The 20,385-nt window shown below is 41.1% G+C and overlaps 1 long non-coding RNA gene across 1 annotated transcript; it reads right to left on the bottom strand.

The window, feature by feature from the left end:
- Positions 1-13,803: 13,803 nt before the first annotated feature.
- Positions 13,804-19,512, bottom strand: LOC112487420 (uncharacterized). The gene is made up of 3 exons (XR_003050477.1): positions 19,313-19,512; positions 18,694-18,814; positions 13,804-14,426 (listed from the first exon to the last, which is right to left on the bottom strand). It is a non-coding gene; the product is annotated as an uncharacterized LOC112487420 (long non-coding RNA).
- Between the last annotated feature and the right edge of the window lie 873 nt (positions 19,513-20,385).

The raw sequence follows: 20,385 nt of genomic DNA, 5'->3' as shown, positions 1-20,385 counted from the left end.
CCAAACACAGTTAATCAAGATCCAAAAGTTTTAGCTTGGCTCAAAAGAATTGTTACAGTCATTTTAAAAGCTGCTAACATGTAAAGGCACCTACAAATGCAGGAAATCAATAAACCATTAAAAGTTGGAGGCGGTGCCGTGTGATGTCCCATCAAGTTAATGGTCATGTAAAGCCAGAGAACTATTTACCATTAAACAGAAAGCCTAACCAGAAGGCACAGTCGGAGTGAATAATGGACTGGCAACAAAATGGCCATTTAGTGTTAATATCAGGCTGCTTTGTGTATACAAGGGATATATACACACACTCAAATACACACTTCCCTCACACAGTAATTTCTTCTGTGGAGTAGGTCCCCAGAGGCTTCCTATCACAGCCGTTTAGTACCTGAACTCCACACTGGCTGAGGTGAGACACTCTGTGGTCCATCTGAACACTTGTGCTCCAGGCTACCAATCTCACCTCACACCTTAACCACCGTGGAGTTTATCACCCGGTATTAACACCTACACACAGGTACAATACCTGCTAATGGGGCTGACACTAGTGGAAAGGGGGCAGAGGAAGGTGATGTGATGACAGAGAGGTCTTGATGAAGCACTGGCATAGAGGGAATAACAATAATGTTCAAACGTCTCGGCGTCTCCTCTCCCATCGCCCGCTTTCTCTTTGTCTCTTTACCCCCGCTCTCTCTCTTCGTAATAAAGGTTTATGGGAGTTTGTGGGTGGCATCTGTAAATAGATAATCATCTCACTTGGCAAAGTAGCACACACATTCTCTCTCTCCTCTGGATTAGTAAATAGGAGAATAACAGAGTGATAAGTAGGCAGGAGGTTTGCAGTGCAACTGGCAGCAGCGGCAGCAGCACTACAGACATACACAGCTAAATAATGAAGCCCCATTTATTATTACTGCTCATGGAAGAAGCTGAGCGCTGTTTGAAGTGCTCCAGCTTCCCCTTCATCTCCTCTTTTCTTCTGTCTGTCCTCCTCCTTGTTCACCCTAACTCTTTCATTTGTTTCTCAATCTCTTAATGAGTGTGAATGCGTGGAGCAGACTCAACTTCCCCTTATAGAAAAAAAATAAAAATAAATAAATAAGAGTGTACCTCCTCACGAACTGCCCCAAACGTTCATGTTCTGAACTTCCTCCAGCCATGCACGGGAAATAGGTCAGTGCGAAAAGTAGCACCAGTGGGAGACCTAAGGCGGAATCTCAAGTGTACCCGTCTTTCACAGGAAAGGCTTTACTGTTTGACAAAATTATATTTCCAGTGCTTGCTGCATTTTGTGGGTCTTTTTACTCGCAATCCATCCAGTTATGCAAAGATTTAAAGGGAATACTCATTAGACAAAGTTCTTTTAAAACACGTAGGACGTCGACACTAAAGAAACCCTTGAATAAACCATTATAAGCAACTAACAGCAGGGCATGCAGGGATCAAAGCCACACAGCCTTCACAGATGTAGATGTTTAAAGCATTAGTTTCCCCAGCCTGCGTGATAGAAGTCGGCTACATGTTATCAAAGTGAAAAGTCCGGAAAGTTCTTGAACTTTTTTTTTTTTTTTTTACCATTGCTGCTCTTTGACATTTAAGGACAGCCTTTGTAATTACAGTGTTCAGAATACAGGATAATGTCAATCGGCCTAGGCTGGCCTGGAGATATTTCAGAAGAGTCATGGAGATGTCGTAATTAAGAGTATGTTAGAATCTGCTATCTGTTTGTAAACACAGCACATGGCAGGTAGAGGGTGCTATTATGGCAGTGGGACAAGCTATCGCCCGTGAGACGAAACATTTAAATTATTCATTAAATTACAGCATGTCAGGGAGGGGGAGATACCACCCATTCTTCCCCCTCCCCACAACCAGAGCAATGAGTGAAAGTACAGACAGAGGGCGGTCAGTGACACAAACTGATCACATCTAGAGACCAAGTTAGCTATGTAACCAGGGCTTCATACAGCATTGCATTATGGGTCTTCAACTCACCTGCCTTTGTTATCTATTGGCTTGTGTTATATTTAGGAGTGTGGACCAACTCTGGTTAAAGATTTGTGAAGATGTAGTCTATAATTGGCATTCAGGATGTGGGCCACTTGAGGCTAGTGAACCATTGCTGTATGTGGGCCGACTGACCAGTTTAACTCTGTGGACCACAGCTGGGCTTTAGACATTTGGTGCCCGTTACTTTTGGACACAACAGGCTTGGTTTTAATCATCGCCGGCGACAAGCCCAGACGGGATATGTCCTGTGTGAAATGTTTAGGGTTAGATTCAGGCTAAGGTAATGGGGAAACGTATTTTGACAGGCAAACAGATTTTGACACAACGTCTAAGAACACTTGTTCAAGAGAGCGGATGTGTTGAGGAAACTGTCAGTCCTGAATGTGATTAATGAATCCTCTCCTATTTATTTGGATTGGGGAAGAAGAGCGAGTGAAAAGATGACAGCTGTGGGCTGTCACGGAAAGACTGTCCATGAGCTGTTCGCCACACAATCTGCTGGTATCCACCACACAACAACACACAACCTTTTGTTATGACAACTGTACACTGTGTGTGACAGAGGAGTGACAGTCGGAGCGTCCAATGGGACGTCGCCACCTGTAGTGTCCATTCAGATGTGAAGAAATGACCAGGTCTGAGAGTTGGATAAAATATGAGGAGAGGGCAGATGTAAGGGTAGAAATAAGTCTAATGGCATGTGTGTGTGTTGGCATACATGTGTGTGTGTGTGTTTGCAACTGGCAGCTGATTGTGTCTCTTGGGTGGCTCCAAGCTTTGAATTTTGAATTCAGCTTGTATTTGCATAAAGCCTTTAGGTGTCCCATAGACATTAATTACTCTGATCTGTCGTACCTCTCTGTCATTTTCCCCCATCCCTCTCTTTCTCTGTCTTCCCCTCCTCCCCCTGCCTCTCCTCCCCTTATTCCTAACTTAAGCTCTTGTCGTTTGCAGCTAAAGGTCAGTGTTAATCACTGGCTGCAATAAAAGGGATATTTTTTTCTTATGAGAGTCCTGTTGTAATCTGTTTCCAATTAGCTCGGGCTTAAAAATACAGTGTCTCAGCATATCTGGAGGAGTGTGTGCATCTTTTTCACCCTCACCACCCCCCCCCCCCCCCCCCCCCACCCCCCCCTCCCCCCCCCCCCCCCCCCCCCCCCCAATCACTCTCTCTCTCTCGGTCTCACACACACACACACACGCCACTCTTTTTGGTGTAATTTCAAAACCTCTTTCGTCCCCCACCAAACTTCCATTTACTCCCGGCAGAGGCAGCAGATAAAAATACCTCATTTTGAAGGAGCGGCCTGAGCGCTGGTGGCTACTCACACTGAAACTCATTTGTTCTACTGGAAACAAGACAGTAAAGGCTGGTATTCAATCAAGGCCACTAAAAACAAGTCAAAAGGCCATCTGTCATCCTCTACGAGTATGGATTAACTGCACCCACAAGAAAATATCTCCACCATGAGGTCATTTATAGTATTTTCTCTTACACCGATTTTAAGCCTTCTGTTCAATTCTCCATCTCACACACACAGACACACACACACACAGTTCACAACTAAAACAAGGGTCAGGACTCTTATCTGTAAATACAACCGGGCCAATGATGCCTTAGGGTTTTCCGGAAACATTCGCTGTACAATTTGCCACTTATCAACGTGATATGAAAGTTTCAATTCAATTTTCTTTTAATGGCTTTTCAAACTCTCATCCTGAAGTTAGAGAAGTTCCAGTTTGGCAGATCTCCCTGTGTTTCCCTGGAGCAGCCCCATATCCTTACAACACCTGAGGTGTCAGGCGGAGAGAGAAGGTCCCACAGCCCTCCACTACTAGTCATTTTAATTAACAACCCCATTTTAATTAAACATTGATTAGCTGCTAATTAGCCCCTGATAGCTCCCAGATGTGAGTGGGAACAGGCAGAGAGAATGACAGGCAGGGGGGCAGGATGAAGAATCTGTAGCACAACCAAATTGTGTTGGGGGATCCCTGAGGCCTGAATTTTTGTGATTATTTCTTCGATTATAAATGATGCCTTCGTGTCACATTCCCTATAAATGACATCGCTTTGATAGTTCCCGGATGACGGACACGTGGAAGATTGAGCGCGCGTGAGCGTTCTCATCAAATTTAGGGCAATTTTCTGCCACTGCAAAGCAATAAATACATTTTTAAAAAGGCGGCAGAGCTGCTGGCTCATAAATGAAAGTGAGTGTAGATAATAAGAGAGCTGGTTTGTTGTGGGGAGGAAAATCTGCTCTAAGTGAAGGTTCTGTCAGGGATCTTGCTATTAGGGCCTCCTCAAGTCGACACCAACTCAAAGCCTGACTCTCACAATAACTGAGTATATTTCTCAGCAGATATTATACCGGTCTCCATACTTCCTTTTAGCATAAAGTGCACATTTAAAAAGAAAAAAAAGTCCTTCCTGCCCTTGAGCCTACAGTTTCTAATCATAAAAGCATGTGCTAAGTTGATTGCGGAATTAATTACCATTGCATCCAGTTCACTTTATGACATGGGATTTAGACTCCTGGCCTGGGGGCCACTTCCGGCCCACAAACCCCCCACAATAATAATTTAATTTTGCCCTTGAAGAATTTTATTTTATTTTTTCAGGGTTTTTTTTGCAATTATCAAAATGTTTAAGCTGGTCATTTATGAAAGAGAAAAAGAGGTTACTACTGGCTGGTTTCACCGTAGTAATCTACAGTACTATTATCAAATATCAAACCCTGATGTGCCCCTCCAATGAAATGACAGCAGCCACAGCGGCCCTCAGCTCATCTGAGTTTGAGACCCCTCATTGACATGGGTTAAACTGCAAGTAATAGGGGCGGGGTGGGGGAGGGAACAAACACCCACCCTGTTGACGGTTTCATCTTTTCTGTGTTAGTTTTGAATGTTTTGTGAAAAACACAAATACACACTACAGCTCCATTCAACAAACAACAACACACTAAAAGCTGCGGTGATTACCAGCCAAGTGATACATGCATTATTTGGCAGTGATGCAAATGGAGGCACATCAAATAAAGTCAGTAAATAAATGCACAACCATCAACAAAGGCCCAACCCATGAATAATGAATCATGTCATCCGCCTTTCAATTACTTCTGTGTGCTTTGACTCAACCCTGTGCATGTGTGTGTTTGTGTGTGTGTCAGTGTCTCCCACACTGAATGAGCCTGAAGCATCAACTGCCAACATCAATAATTATACAGTGTGTGGTATCATGACAACCTCCCATAGATTGGGCCTCTCTCAGCATCACGTTCTCTCTTTGTCACAGTGTGTTACATATAGAGCAGTGTTTACAGAGGTCTTAGTCACCACTGTCTGCTGCTCTGCTCACACACAACACATTCAAGTAACACCACTATGTTAAAATAGTTCATGTTCTGTAATAATAGTAAATCACATTCTAGTATTTGTAACCAATCAAAACACGTATCATAGACAGTAAAATAGTTTTACAGTTTTACCTTTCACAAATATATAAGCATCTATACATTAACAGACGCCAGGACCGAGTGGAGTTGCCCAAGGACACATCAGCATGTAGATCAAGACAAGACTGAAATCACGTATACAGTGTTATTGTAAAACAAAACACGAAGAACACACTGATCTTTAGTTTTCAGAAGAAGACAGCTGAAATTCATCATAAACATAACATACAATAAGGATACTTGATTGTATTTAACAGGAAATGTTAAAACTGAAGGGTGTAGAACAGAACAAACAAGGGTCAAAATAAGGTAGGTAGCAATTACAAACACTACCACTAGGAGGCCAAAAACAACTTCCCAACAAATCAATCAATGTATCTGCAATTCCAGCCTTTTAAGTTGTAAAATAAAGTAATAAAATATTATTTTTTAGTCTGTGGTGTGGTTACCTGGCTACCATGCTCAGGTCAAGCTCATGGGCCCAGCTTCAACTTCCAAAAATCATTCATATATTTCGGTCAAGGACTTCTGATTTGACATGTGCTTCGGCTCTAACAACAAAGATTCAAACTGAACTGACTCAATCTCACACTTAGTGAGAGCTATACACAAATACTTTTCATGAGTATTTGGACTGAGATCTCGAAACCTTGTTTCAAAATGCAATACCCCACCATCTTCTGGAGACTGCTAGGATTGGTTCCTTTAAAATACAAAATCAATAAAAAAAGTCAAACAAAAAAAAAAAAAAAAAACAACATCTGCAGGAGTAGTACTGTATTAGCAGTCAGTCTCACTGGTGCCATGACCCATCAAATTAAACCTGTCTTAATTTTGGGCCACAACCCAACATTTGAGAGATACTGATATAGATTCAGTACAGAAATGCTAATGGCAGCCATTTCTGACAAAACAAGAAATTATATGCAGGTAGCTATAGTGCTCACAAACCTAATTGTAATTTCACAGAAAATCAATTGTTATAATATTTGCCTTCAATTTCCCCATAGTTTGTGTGATTAAATTAGGAACATGCCAGTAATTATTCCATTACTGATTAATCTGTTGTTTAATTCTTTCTTAATCAACAAATGAAAAAGAGAAAAACATTTCGCCCGAGGAATACTGAATGCTGCCTTCACCTTCCAAAACCTGAGGTATTCAGTACACTGTCAAATACACACAAAGAAACCTGTAAGATGGAGAAATCACATACACACACAAATTGTGTTTGTGAATTAAATGATCAATTTAGAAGTTAGAATTATACTTACTGTTGAGCTATTTCTAAATGTATTTCTGTTTTTCAGCAGATATCTGCTTTTTAAATACACAAAGCAGGAATTAAATCATCTGTAATATGTAAATGATATTATTTGCAATACTCTGGTGAATGATGTCCTGCTAAGATTTTATGAAAAAAAAATGATTCCAATGCCTTTGGCAAAGTGGGGCATGTTTTTTTCTGTTATATGCCTTAAAAAAAATTAAAAATGTATAATTACAGACTAGAATTATGTAAGCCAAAGCTGGCCAAACATTTTAAAAGAAAATCAATCAGAATGGTATTTAAAAAAAAAAAACAACAAAATAAGCCCAGAACAGCTTGACGTCTATCCAAGACGCTACCTGATATTAAAGTTAGGATTGTAGGTTAGGAAAATGGGTGAATGGTAACACCTAACGACTGTGGAAACAGCCAAAGTTTAAAATATATATATATATATATATATAATAAGAAAAATGCAGAAAGAAAACCTTAAAGGTTGGAACAAAATATTTGGAATAATTCTTAATATAACTTTGCCCTGAGTTACTGAAACCTAAGTAAGAATTTGGCTAAAAAGCGTTTGAGATAAAAGACTGGTGAACGAACAAAAATATTCAAAAATAAAATAACTTCAAGTTAGCTGTGAATGTATTAGAATTGCATGTGGTCAAAAATACCCACTGCTTTACAAAGTTTCCAAGTGGAGTGTATTCAAAGCTTGTTATTTTAGTCGTCTCAAGTATCTGTTACCATCTTGACTGAAAATTAGTCATAAACATGTTTTGAATCTTTTGTGAGACCATGAGAAAAAAAAACAAGTGACACATCTGTTGATGAACAGACGGTTTGAAGATGCTTCAGTTCCACCGCAGAGATGTGACAGAGCTGCGCGTCCTCTGAAACTGTTTTCTCTACACTTGCTTGTGGCTGTCAACTGTAATTTTTTATTTTTTTACTTTGTGGGAACAGACTCCGCACTGCTCCTAGGGATCACGGACAGTCACTGGTCCAACTATTAATTATTAATTTCTTCAGCTCAACACACAGGAACTGCGAGAACGCCTGTCTCAACTGCTCCCCCCCCCCCACTTCCCTTCCTACCCCAGACAACACCTCTGCACGTCCAGCATTTATGGTGTTTTTTACTGAAGTGGAGCAGATGTCATGGGCTGGCTTTGGTCGCAGCAGACAGCTGAAAAGTGCCAAAAGTTCTGATCTGAGTTCTGGTCCGGAGGCGTGAGAAGGTGGGGTAGGAAACAAGGGGGTGAGAGATGGTGGAGGTGAGAGGAGAAAGGGGGGTGGGGGGGTAGAGAATGAGGCACTCAAAGTGGGGAATCACATCACAAACTTGTATTGATCCATGTTCCTACACTGTGTTTGGTGAGAAAAGATAGAGTAGACAGTTAATGAGTGGTTGAATGTGAGACGCCGGCAAAAGTGAGATGAGTGTGTGTGTGTGTGTGTGTGTGTGTGTGTGTGTGTGTGTGTGTCAGGACACGGAAGGAGAATCAAAGATGACTCGACTGGATTTCACTTTGAATGAGGTATGCACTTGGAGTGAATAAGTGAAATTGATCTGCTCATATTTACTGCAGAGGAACGGCGTGCTTTATATAAATCAAGATTTTAATATCTTTAATGCCCCTCAAAGACTATTGTGACTGCTGATAAAAACATATTGAAAACCAATTGTGCAATATTTCTTTTCTCTCCCAAGACAAGTGTGTTACTCTGGGGGGGAGGAGGGAGGAGGGAGACGGACGCCACCTACACATACTATACACTCCTGTCCCCCTCTCTGTTGGTTAATATCTCCCAAGGATCAGCAGTGATTACGGGCCCAGTGGTGCAAAGCGCCGCAGTGAGATGGCCAACGGAAAGATCGATTTCTGTTTTTACCGACTTAATTCAATGCGGGCTATTTAAACTGGCAGGGCAGGGAGAAATTAGATTGTATTTGCTGGGTATGGATTTTTGCCCCGTGAAAGCAGCGAGAGCAAGAGAGGAAAGGGGGGAGGGGGGTCGAGGGGGTTGTTTACAAGGCCCGACTCCCAGTTAGGTGCTCCGCACACGTACCCGGGTAATCAGAGAGAATTACCTTCTATTGATTATTCAATATTTTCCCAGATCATGTTGTTTTCATCTCTACTAAAAGTCTTAACAGGTTATTGATACCTGGGGCGGGGTTCTACACACACACTACACGTATCATGTAATAAAGCAGTGCTCATGCCGAGGGTGCAGAGGGGGGGGGGGTCTAACTACTGAAGCGGGAGAAATATGGAGTGAGACTGAGTTGAGTGAGTGTGATTTATATGGAGATGGTGAACAAAGAGGACTTTGACGCTGTTGCGCTGACCTTTACTGTGCCAAATTTAACCTGGATTATTGTATTATAATCCTGGAGAATTAAAAGGATCACCGAGTGTTAGACAGCTGCACAAATGTGTGAGTCATTACTCTAATAGACGCCCCATGTGTGTATGTGTTGATGCATGGGATCACAACACAGATGCGAGCACACCTGTGACTTGTAACATACAAGTGTTAATGTCTGTGTGACTGTGTGTGTGTGTGTGTGTGCGTGCGTGCGCGTCGTGCAGCTGCACATGTGACACACTCTGGCTGATAATTGCTTCATAATGTAATCAGATTGTTGCATTGTTGTGTCGCCATCAACAAAACTTGTGTTTATACGCCGCGTTAATTAAATGAGGTGATGATAATTTGTCCCTGTGCAACCGGTTACAGCTGGTGCCCCAGATGAAGCGGCAGAAAAATGCTTATCGGCTCAGTAAATGGGATTTTATCTATGCAGACGTTCATTAGAGGTAGAACTCACATTATGTGCAGTTTGTATAAAGTATTCTCATTGTCTGAGGGAGGCTGTGCATCAGTGGACGGAAGCTGCTGCTCCTCCCCAACTACCAAGTCAGGGGCCCAATCCCCACCTCTACTGGTCTACATGTCGGTGTGTCCCTGGGCGAGACAGGCCTTTAAAACTGAGAGGGGCTGAAGGTTGTGTCCAAATTTAGGGTTAGCTGCAGCCAAATGAAGATGCATTCACGTTGAAAAGTTATTAGTCTGTCGAATGATTAGAATTTTGTCTGATTAATTCCTGTGTAGCTCAGGAAATATTACGATTAATCGTGATTATTCACAATTAATCGTGGTTGCATTGCTGCATTTTGTCATGATTAATCTTGATAAAATTTCATGGGGCTCGAACCCAGTACCTTCTCCATGTAAGGCAGACGTGTAAGAGTAAGTGTGAGTAACAAAAAACACTCCAAACTGCCATCACATTTTTTATCTTGTGCACCCTCTAGTGGCAGCCCGTGCACCTCCAGGTTAAGAGACAATGACACTGTAAAAGACAGGAGGTGGAAGAGATGGAGATGATGGAAATATGCAGACCAGATGGGCATTTAAGGTAAAGCAGTTTAAAGATATGTGAAAGGTTAAAGGTCAAGGTGGGGTTGTTTGGACGTGTACTGAGGAGACATAGAAGACTTCAGAGAAGATCTGAGATGGTTGGTGTAACAGTGGAGGAGCTGACAGAAGACGACAACACAAGTGTGAAACGGCCACTGAACACTAAACTCAACATATCCCAGGATCCTTTGCACATAAGTGTGGAGATTTTGATTAAAACGATTTCAGGAACAAATTAAAAAATTCCACACAAGAGTCCATGGAACTTGTGTTTTCCAAGAAAACAGCCTTGGAGACAAGTGGTGTTAAGTGTTTCACCATTAATTATGTCATTTTAAAGCAAACATTCAGCAAAAGCAACAAGAGATTTCTAAGCAGCAGTGGGAAAAGCAATAGTTTAGGAAAATAGTGTGAATATTGTACGTTTTCACGATCAAACTGTTTCTATGAAAATCCTCCAGCCTCTACGCTTGCGAACTAAAGAAGTAATTGGAATCAATGCAGTACCAACTACATTTGGGAGAGGATTTTTACATTTTAATTTTCCAAGAAAAAAAAATCCATAGCTTTGGCTTCACCACGGCTTTATTTATTGCTGTTATTCAACATGATTCGTAATAGTTTGGTTTGTTTCCATCCAAATATTTTTAATAACTTTAAATGACTAGAAAATACACTTTGTTGTTCCACACACTAGGCCGTAGTTATCTGTTATATTACACTTTCATAATTCTTTGCTGTTAGTAATTTAGTGTTTTTTTACTCAATGTTTTTTTTATATTATCACAATATATAAAAAACACTCTTAAATAATATTATTATGTAAATTCAGCCATTTGTTTTGTCTTTAAGGAAATGGTCTTTGCCCAGGAGAGAAGCTCAGATGCTGTAATGATATTATATTGATATTCAGAAATAATAAAAAAATAAAAAACTCTTGATAGTGTTTCTTCTTCTTACAAAAAAAGATTGAATTTCAGAGGGAATAACACCGTCTTAGTACCAGTCACACAGTCTAATCATACAGTCTAACAACCATGTGGGCCACGGAGCATTTATTCCTCTCAAAAACAACTTCTTTTCTTGAACCAATAGCTGACACGTCTGCTAAAGACAATTTGACATTTTTCTTTATATTTATCTTACAGGCCAGCCAATATATTTGATATCTTCACAAGTTATGAATTCTGGTTGTTTACAACCACAGCATCCAGCCACATCCGGCTCCACAGGCTGCAGAGACCCTGTCGACCACAGCCCGTCTAAATGAGACACCGCCACAGCCTGTGTCCCACAGTGTCAGAGCCATTTCCAGATAAACGGTCATTGTGGCAAAGGGGACGTCATCCAGCATTAAAGCTGCTCCTAAATCCCAAAAACTATTGTGGATCTGTGAACAGTGAAGCCTTCCAAGATGAAACTGATTGGGTTTTCTTCTGGAAATTAATTTTCCACTTACATGTTTACTAATTTACTTACTTCACCAGCACCTGATTGTGGTGTCACTCAAAATGGAGGCAGCAAGATGTCTGCGTGCCGCCTGGCTGTGGTGGAGTGCAGCTGATCGATGGGGGGCCGTTTGCAGCCAATGATCTTCTCGGCTGAGTGAATGATGTGCTGCAGCCTCTGAATAAATAAACACCCGCTGCAGAAATGCTGCAGCAGTGGATTGATGCTTAAAACACAAATTTATTCCAATTAAACATGCAAGAAGGAAAGCAAGGGTTTTAATCTGGTTAAAGCAGGAAAGTCTGTAAATAAGTCTGTGTTGATCCATGAACAAACGTGGGTGATTCGTACAGAAACCGCTCATTTATTTCGGAAGAAAAAGATTCAGCTTCGCTCCAGTAAATCCCTGCAGCATTAAAGTCACTCACAATGTTAACCTTCAGCGTTACCTGAAAATGACACCCTTCCATTCTGATTCTTTTCTCTTTTTTTAAATAATGGAACAAAGCAGACAGATTTGGATTTGAAGTAAATGGAATAAAATATTAGAATGTCCCTTGAAAAGAATCACCTTGAATTATGGCATATTGCCTGCCTGAAAAGAAGTATTACTTTTTTTTTTTTCTTTTTACTATGTGATTTGAATTTTTTTATGCCAGATCCCCTACCTGACACCACCTATGCAATTTAGGATTAGCATTCGATAAATACAAACTTATTATGTTCTGTTACATTTCAATCAATCTGATTTTCAACACTGAAAAAACACCTGCAATGTGGGAATCACAGCAAAAAAAAAAAAAATTGAACCACTTAATTTGAAGGTGTGAGGAATTGGAGGTACATCAACCCAGTTAGGACATAGAAGGGGATTACTGCTTTTAAAACTCCACCTGTATAAGTGTGTGAGGTAGGACTTGTCTGAGAACCTTTTGACTGACACCACTAAAAGAGACTTAAAAAGAGTAAATATGATTGGTCCCTCCATGTAACCTTTAAGTAAAGTGAATGTGTCACCATATAAACAGGACAACATTTTGAATATTCTGTGGACCAGGTTTGTAACTATTGTTTCATCAGCTTTATAAGTGCTGACACATCACTTAAAATGCATCATTAACTTCTTCCACAAGACAGGTCAAAGTGAATATTAGTGAGTATTAACACCGGCAGCGTCTCTGTGAGCAAGTGTGTGTGTGTGTGTGTGTGTGTGTGTGTGCCAGACGCTCTCAGAGACCTGACAGGCAAAACGACAGTGAAGTGTAAATGTATTGGACAGGTCTCTCTAAAATGGAAACTACTGCCTCTTCAGCGAATCACAGCCGCGGTGTTTAACCGCTGTCTGCAGGTCCCCTCGGCTGAATGATTTGCAGTGACACCTGCTTTCTTCCTGGACCATAAACTACTCATGTTTTGCTTTAAAGCTCACTATAAGTGAATGGATCTGGATAGATCCTGGGGATTAAAAAACAGGTGTTGCATCTAAATCAGCGCTGCCATTTCCAACAAAACAAACATGGTGAAATTTACCACGGGGAATTAATCACTCCCACCGCTGGAATTCTTATAAAACCCTGTATCCATTTCCATTTGGCAGATGCCTGTGCTGGGCAGTCTATGCTGACGTGATTTACTGTAGATCTGCTGTTATTAGAGAATTATTAATACACCTGTAACAATAACTCAGCATCGTGAACCCATGTCCTCAAGTGAACCACGCCATGACCTGGGTCACACTCACTTTAACTGCCCTTTCTATTTTGATTACACACCGTCAGCCTGGGTTCTAATGGCTCTTAACATACCGTTGTGGTCATTCGTATTCATAGTATGTAGATGAGTTGCTCCCCGGGCCTTCAGGAGGGCTGCAGGGAGACAGAGTACTAATGTCTGCTTAACCTTACATAACAGACCCTGACCTCCTGGGCCATTCAGGGGGATGCACAAGAATATGTATGCACGCAAGTGTCTATGCATCTCTGTTAGTGTGTGTGTGTGCACCTGTACAAGTGTGAGACTGTGTACAAGTGATGCTTCTGAGTGTGACCAGCGGTGCAATGAGTCAGTATCTGTATACATTATATCTTAGACACGCAGAGCTCAGTAGATCAGCCCTTTGATAAACATGAGCCACTCAGGTCAACACTGCAGTTTACAGCAATAAATTTAAGCAACCCGCTCTGCCTCATACCCCCCCACCCCCCCAGATGACATGACTGCTGATGTGAGATGAGAGAGTGATGTGATCTAAAAAAAACAAACCCTTTACATACACATCTTTAAAATGTGTTTTTATGTTGACAGCTTCAAACAGCATACATATTAATGCCACTCTTATATTTACAACATTTTTCGTTTTTTTCTGTGCTGTCAGTTTCATTCATTCTTGTTTAGATTTGCAGATGATGTCTGACCCTTTATTGGACTTTTACGCTAGGAAAAAAAGTTAAGGAAGTTGTGCAGCAGAGGACCAAAGTTACGCGCAGCAGAGAAGAAGAACTGCTGCCGAGGGAGGAAAGAAGGGACGGCATCTAATGGGAAGTATAGGAAGCAACACACCCCCGCCAAGGACAAAACCAACAGCAACATGACACGCAGCAGCCCATGTCCGACTGGCATCATTAGTCCATGCTAAGTTGTTAGCCAAGCGGTAGCAAACCAGTAAGGGTTTGAGTGTAGAGTGTGACGGGCGATGGGAGGAACGGCCGACGACCAGGTGTGAGCATAGAGTGGGGTTCTTGTTTAGCAAGAGGTCGTCTGCCAGTGTCAGACCACCACCCCTCCAACCTCCACCTCGCCACCACCTGAGGGGCCAATGACACAGGAAAACATCTCATCCAGGGAATACTGCAGTTATTTTGGCCAAATATTACTACAGTATCTGTGAGAAGGAGCAGCTGAAAGTGAATTGTCAGAGAGTGAGGAAATTTAGGATCCAAACTTAGTGTTACGTAAGTTCAGCGTCTCCACTGTGTTACAACTGACATTGAAGGAAACTCTTTTAAAGACTGAAACAGGAACGATCGTCGTCTTGAAGAAAATTTATATCAGTGCTCATAACTCTTTGGTCTGACGTTCTCCACCCGCTTTTCACGCACGCACACACACACACACGTTCCTACTCAGGCGCTATATTTGGCAGGTGTGCACACAGAAAGACAGGCACACACAGAGAGAGACAGACTTAATGGATTTTTTTTGACAGTCCAGCAGCCAGCATTAATATGTATGAGACTGTCAATCACATTTATTTACTTATTAAGCCAAAGTGTCACCCTGCATTGGTCCAGTTTAACACTGACATTTTTTTTGTTTTTATTTTAACTTCTTACTGCATTTGATCTTGGAACCATGTGGCAGAGGGTGGAGTTCTAGCTCCGGGTTGAACAATTTGTGCAAGTTGGCTGTCACTTGAGGTAACCTGACAGCTAAGGACAAAAACGGTGGGTTTGGTCTATATTGAGTGGAGCCCAGGAACGGCCACCATGCGTAAACCGGAGCGTTTTTGTTTGTGTTTGTGTGCGGTCGTCACTCAGTCACTCTCCCTCTGACAGTCGGTATGATTAATAGCACCTTTCACTCTATCGTGCTTCCCTCCTGGTTTTTTCCCCTCATTTTTTTCCCTGCTCTCCTGCTGTCTTGAGGATTAGAGAAGTGACAGCAGTGGTAAAAGATAAACACAATCACATTATGGGACAGATGTGCACATGCACCAACATGCACCGATACACTGGAAAGAAAATGTGAAAAGATATTTAAAGATTACTGAGAGGAATAAGAAGAAAAAAAATCATGACCAAGAAGACACTGACAGTGTGCATACACATGCACGTATGGGGGGAGCAGGAGGGCGGGGGGCGGGGAGGGGTAAAAGACGGATACACGGTGCGAGCAATCACCTATGGATTCCATGTAATCTATAGAGCACGCCAGACTTGTCAAGGTCTTGTACTTTACACAAGCTGTGTCCTTGGATAAAACGCTAGAAATCAATAAGAAGTCAGGCAAACATGTGTTTTATGTTGACGGGGAAAACCGTTATTCTCCACCACCACCAGCAGCACCAACACACAGGCTGTGGTTCAGCACCTGGCAGCACGGGATCAGATTTGGCATCAAATATTCACAGTGGGAAGGAGGTGAGGAATCCTGATCTTTTCCTGGAAATAATAAGAATAATAACAATAATAATAATAAAGCTACTGCTGCTGCACGAGGAGGCATCAACCCACGCATTTTGAGCGAGATGCCTGCGGATCACCTTAATCCTAACTCTGTTATATTCTTGGTGGATTAGGACAATCATAATACTGTCATAACCATGAATCATCAATCAGCATAGCTATCAGCTCATAAAAAAAAACATAAAAACTCTGATTTAAGACTCAGTATTAGGGGCTTCCAGGTCACCAGTAAGTCAATTTATAAATCATTTTTAGGGTTTATATGTGCAGACAATAACTCAGTGATTAGCTCCAGCTATTTCCAGAGAACAATGAAGAAAGAATGACACAAAAGGAAGACTTGGTCTCTGGAAACAAATCAAATAGGGAGAGAAAGAAAATAAAAATATTAAAATATGACAAATCAGGAGGCAAAGTGGGAAAAAGCAGTGCAGCACTAGTACACAAGAGGAGATAAGACTGCTGGGAAATTGGAGTTAAACTGGACAAAGAAGAGATGCAATTTAAAAAAAAAAAAAAAAAGCCAAAAGAGCCGACGCAAAGAAAAACAAACCAAGTATTAGCAAAACAAACAAACCGTTTACGAATTCACATTCAAGCAATTTCTGCAAAAACATGTCAAAATGAAAGGTGCCAAATTAGTTCTTCCAATATAAACATACACAAAGGCAAATTCTATCAAAAGCAGACCATGAGCAGAATATATGGATGTTATCACAGGGGAGGGGATGTGGGGGCATACAATTTACCTCAATAGTGTCTCTAGCAGCTGTTTTGTATGAGCACAGTCTGAACAGCTGCTAGATGTTTTCCACAGTGCTGTGTCTGGAAGCACATATTGGAAACTGACCAAAAATAATTTACACACATATTGGCAGGCCAGAGCAAAAAGAAAGTGTCTTTGGAAAAAAAAAATTCTTTATACTTACTGAACTCTATGGTTTTGACAGTGAAATACTCTTTAAATATATTTTTAGCAGAGTGATGCTATCACCGAGAGACACTTAAGGATTGTTTTTAGGCTTCAGGTGCGACTCCTCCAATTAGATCCAAGCACTGGCACATTGTGGTTGCTAAATATATTTTGGCAGAGGAGCTCCCTTTAATTGACGCTTGACAACCGCCCATAAATCTTAAACCACCTGTGTAAATTCATAATGAATAATAAAAACAAACACTCCAAAAGGCAAGTCAATGTCGATACGCCGCCATGGAAACTTCCTCTCATCCATAATCTTCAATAAACTCGGAGAAAGAGCAATTAGAAATCCCTCCACTGATGATTATTCATCACGACCCAAGCAAACGTTGAAAGTGTGGAAGTGCTGCCTGTAATTGAAGACAAAGGGTTGGGCATAAATCCTGGCACTGAGATAATGAGTGAATCTGGAGCAGATCCATTCGTCTCAATGATCCCCATCTCCAACTATGATGGATCACTGCCGGATCTCTTACTAGCCATTCATAAATCACTGCAACAGGCCTCGGCGTTCTGCCTGTTCTCTCAGGCTCATTAGGCGAGTTAGTTAACTTGCTCAACATGAGAAAACTCTAAAAACGCTCATCTGGAACACGGCTAAGTGACACGGACTATTGTGTTTGCAGGTTGCGTTGAGCAGCTCTGGCTGGAAGTTTCCAGGAGGTGACTGAAAGTGCTTTTTGAACAGACCGGAATTCCGGGCTCTGCCATCAATCAGGAAAAAACAGAGAGCGAGGGGATAAAAAAAAAAGAAGAAAAAACACAACAAAAAAAAACCAAAGCAAGATGAAAGTGAGGCAGGGAACGAGATCTATGGAAGCAACAAACATTAACAGCTTTGTATTAATCTTACTTTTCCTCCCCAAACCACCGACAACCCCTTCAAGGTCACCCTCCAATCACGGCTCAGACAGCTCCAGCGCTCCCATTGGAATGCGCCTCAGCAAATTGACGAGTTTTCAGGGTGACACAAAACCCCGAGCCCTCTCGCCCTCCCCGCCCCACAGAAGCTCCAATGTCCAGCACAGGGACACAACGGCCGATAACGAGCGCACAGTGTCTGACCTCTGTGATCTAAGGAGCTGTGTGTCACTGTTTAATGTGTCCCCGGTGTCCTTCTCAAGGCCTGCGCAACCCTGAAGCTGGGCTTCCAGATAATGTTATACATGGAGTGTGCAGAGAGGATCCTGGGACGTCAGTTACATCCAGTGTTGCTTTATCTCACTTAAAAAACGTCAATAAAAATCCTGATCCTATATAATATATGTATATTATGAGACTTAAAGTGCAACTAAAAGTCACGATCAGCAGAAATCTAACGGGGCTTTGGGCAAATCATCCTTGTAAAATCTAAAATTGCCCTTGAAATTCATATGAGCCATTTGTTAAACTTATGCTCCCATAAAAAAATACAGTTACCTCAAGCAAAATCGTCAAGAAGTGGAAAAGTGTCCACATAGGCATCAAAAGCACACATTTCTCCTATTACTATTTAACGGATGAAAAAAAAGTTTTTGTCTAAAAGTTGTGTTTAGTTTTTTTTTTTTTCCAGAGTCAGAAAACTGTGGAAAAATAGTTGGTAAAAGTTCTATACTTTCCACTTATTAAGAGATTTTTTTATTACAGCCTCGTTATTATTAAATCCTATCACTGTAATAGTTTATTAAAAGCTTTTAATAAGTGATCAAAGTTATGACCTGTCAGATTTCTGGTGCACAAAACATAATACCACATCATCACAACATGGCTTTCTTTTCCAGATTTTTCAACCACTACTGCCAGTAATTTACCATGAAACTTTTTCTGATTTCATTATTTCAAGACAAAGTTTACGCTTGGACGACAAGCATCAATAATCACATTATAAAATGACAATATTATTAAAAAGTCCAAATGCAGTCTACTTACCAAAACTTCTGATTTCTACACAAAGTCTATCCTGTGATGTACGGACCATCCGTGCGCTGCTGTTCTACCAACAAGAACTGTTCAATCTTCATTCCTCCTAATGATCCAGGTCCAGTCAGTCCTGTAATATTTATGACGTAAGATTTAATTGGCTTTTTTTCAGTGCGTGCTGTGATGACCATGCAATCAAATCAGTCAAACGGGGCCAACATAACAGTACGTCTGCTAGAACACGTCCGTGATGGTAACTCAAACTCTGATTGGTTCACATTGGCAACTCATGATGGCTGCATGTGATTGGATTAATAAAAATAAAAATAAAAAACACGGGTATACGCCACAGGGATTAGTTCAACCAAGTGATCAGCTACGGAATGATGAGGACAGACTGCTCTTTGTTAGTTGTTTTTAGATAGACTGCATTCATGATATTTTTTTTAATTGCACTGATTCTGATAGCAATGAAGGTGACGGTAACTGCCTAACATACAGATTTGTTAGTGAAAGCCAGTTTAACACACTAGTTCACAGCACTTACTTCGCAAACGTACAAAAAAAAAAAAAAAAAACAGGCATCAATCCGTACGATGCTGAATAATAGATGCTGACAAATACTCACAAAATCCACAGCAGACTGAATCCAAAACGGGAGTAACACGGGGAGCGGTAGGTAATCCAGTTCAGGGTGAAACACAAGCTAAATTAAATTAAATAAATAAAGCCAACAAAGACAGGTTTTACCTTACGAGACACAGGTGGACGACACGTGGGTGTGATTGGTAATCAATAAAGACAACTTCATGCAGCGTAAACGGCAGAGGAACCTTTCAAAATAAAACAGAAAAATTCCGAAATCAAGAAAATAGAATATATATATATATACATATATATATATACATATATATACATATACACATATATATACACATATACATATATACACATACACATACACACACAAATTTAGAGATGGAATTCCCAGCACTCTCTACTACAGCAATCATGGTTTGCCAAACACATTGTTTAATCTGCATTTATTTTGAGCTACAGTAGAAGAGTGTGGCTAACTCTACAAAAGCAGAAAAGAAAAAAGAAAAAGAAAAGACCTGATTGTGTTACTGCTGTCAGGCTGTCATCAAGAAAAATGATGATGCCAACACAGGAGGTTCCTCCAGGACCTTTACCAAATTCACACTGGGCAAATGTTTATCAATTTCCCAGGAGCTGGTGGATAAGAAAAGATTGTCACATCCCAGGATGAAGTGTGTGTGTGTGTGTGTGTGTGTGTGTGTGTGTGTGTGTGAGTTTGTGTATGAGTGAGAGAGAGAGAGAGAGAGAGAGTCAAACTGTCTTAATTTAAGAAAAAAAGGGACATCTAAGAAATACTTGCTTAAAGAACAACAAACACGTATGGGCAAATACACACATAGACAGACACACACACACACACACACACACAGAGAGTCAGGCAGGAAACAAATACATGCTCACTTAAACCTAGCCTTGGCTGCTGTTTCCATAACAACTAATTAATCTGGTGCTGGCACAAAATTAAAACCCAAGACTGCAACGCTGAATGCACTGAGCTCATGCCAAATCACGCCAAACACACACACACGGACACTGACACACACACACACACTCACACACAAACACAAACCACCTCGCTTGTCATTTTTGTTGCTCTGTTTT

Source organism: Cynoglossus semilaevis, chromosome 8 (genome assembly GCF_000523025.1).
Source record: "Cynoglossus semilaevis isolate Cse_v1.0 chromosome 8, Cse_v1.0, whole genome shotgun sequence".
Classification (NCBI taxonomy): Eukaryota; Metazoa; Chordata; class Actinopteri; order Pleuronectiformes; family Cynoglossidae; genus Cynoglossus; species Cynoglossus semilaevis.
This window is presented reverse-complemented; position numbering and strand designations above follow the sequence as displayed.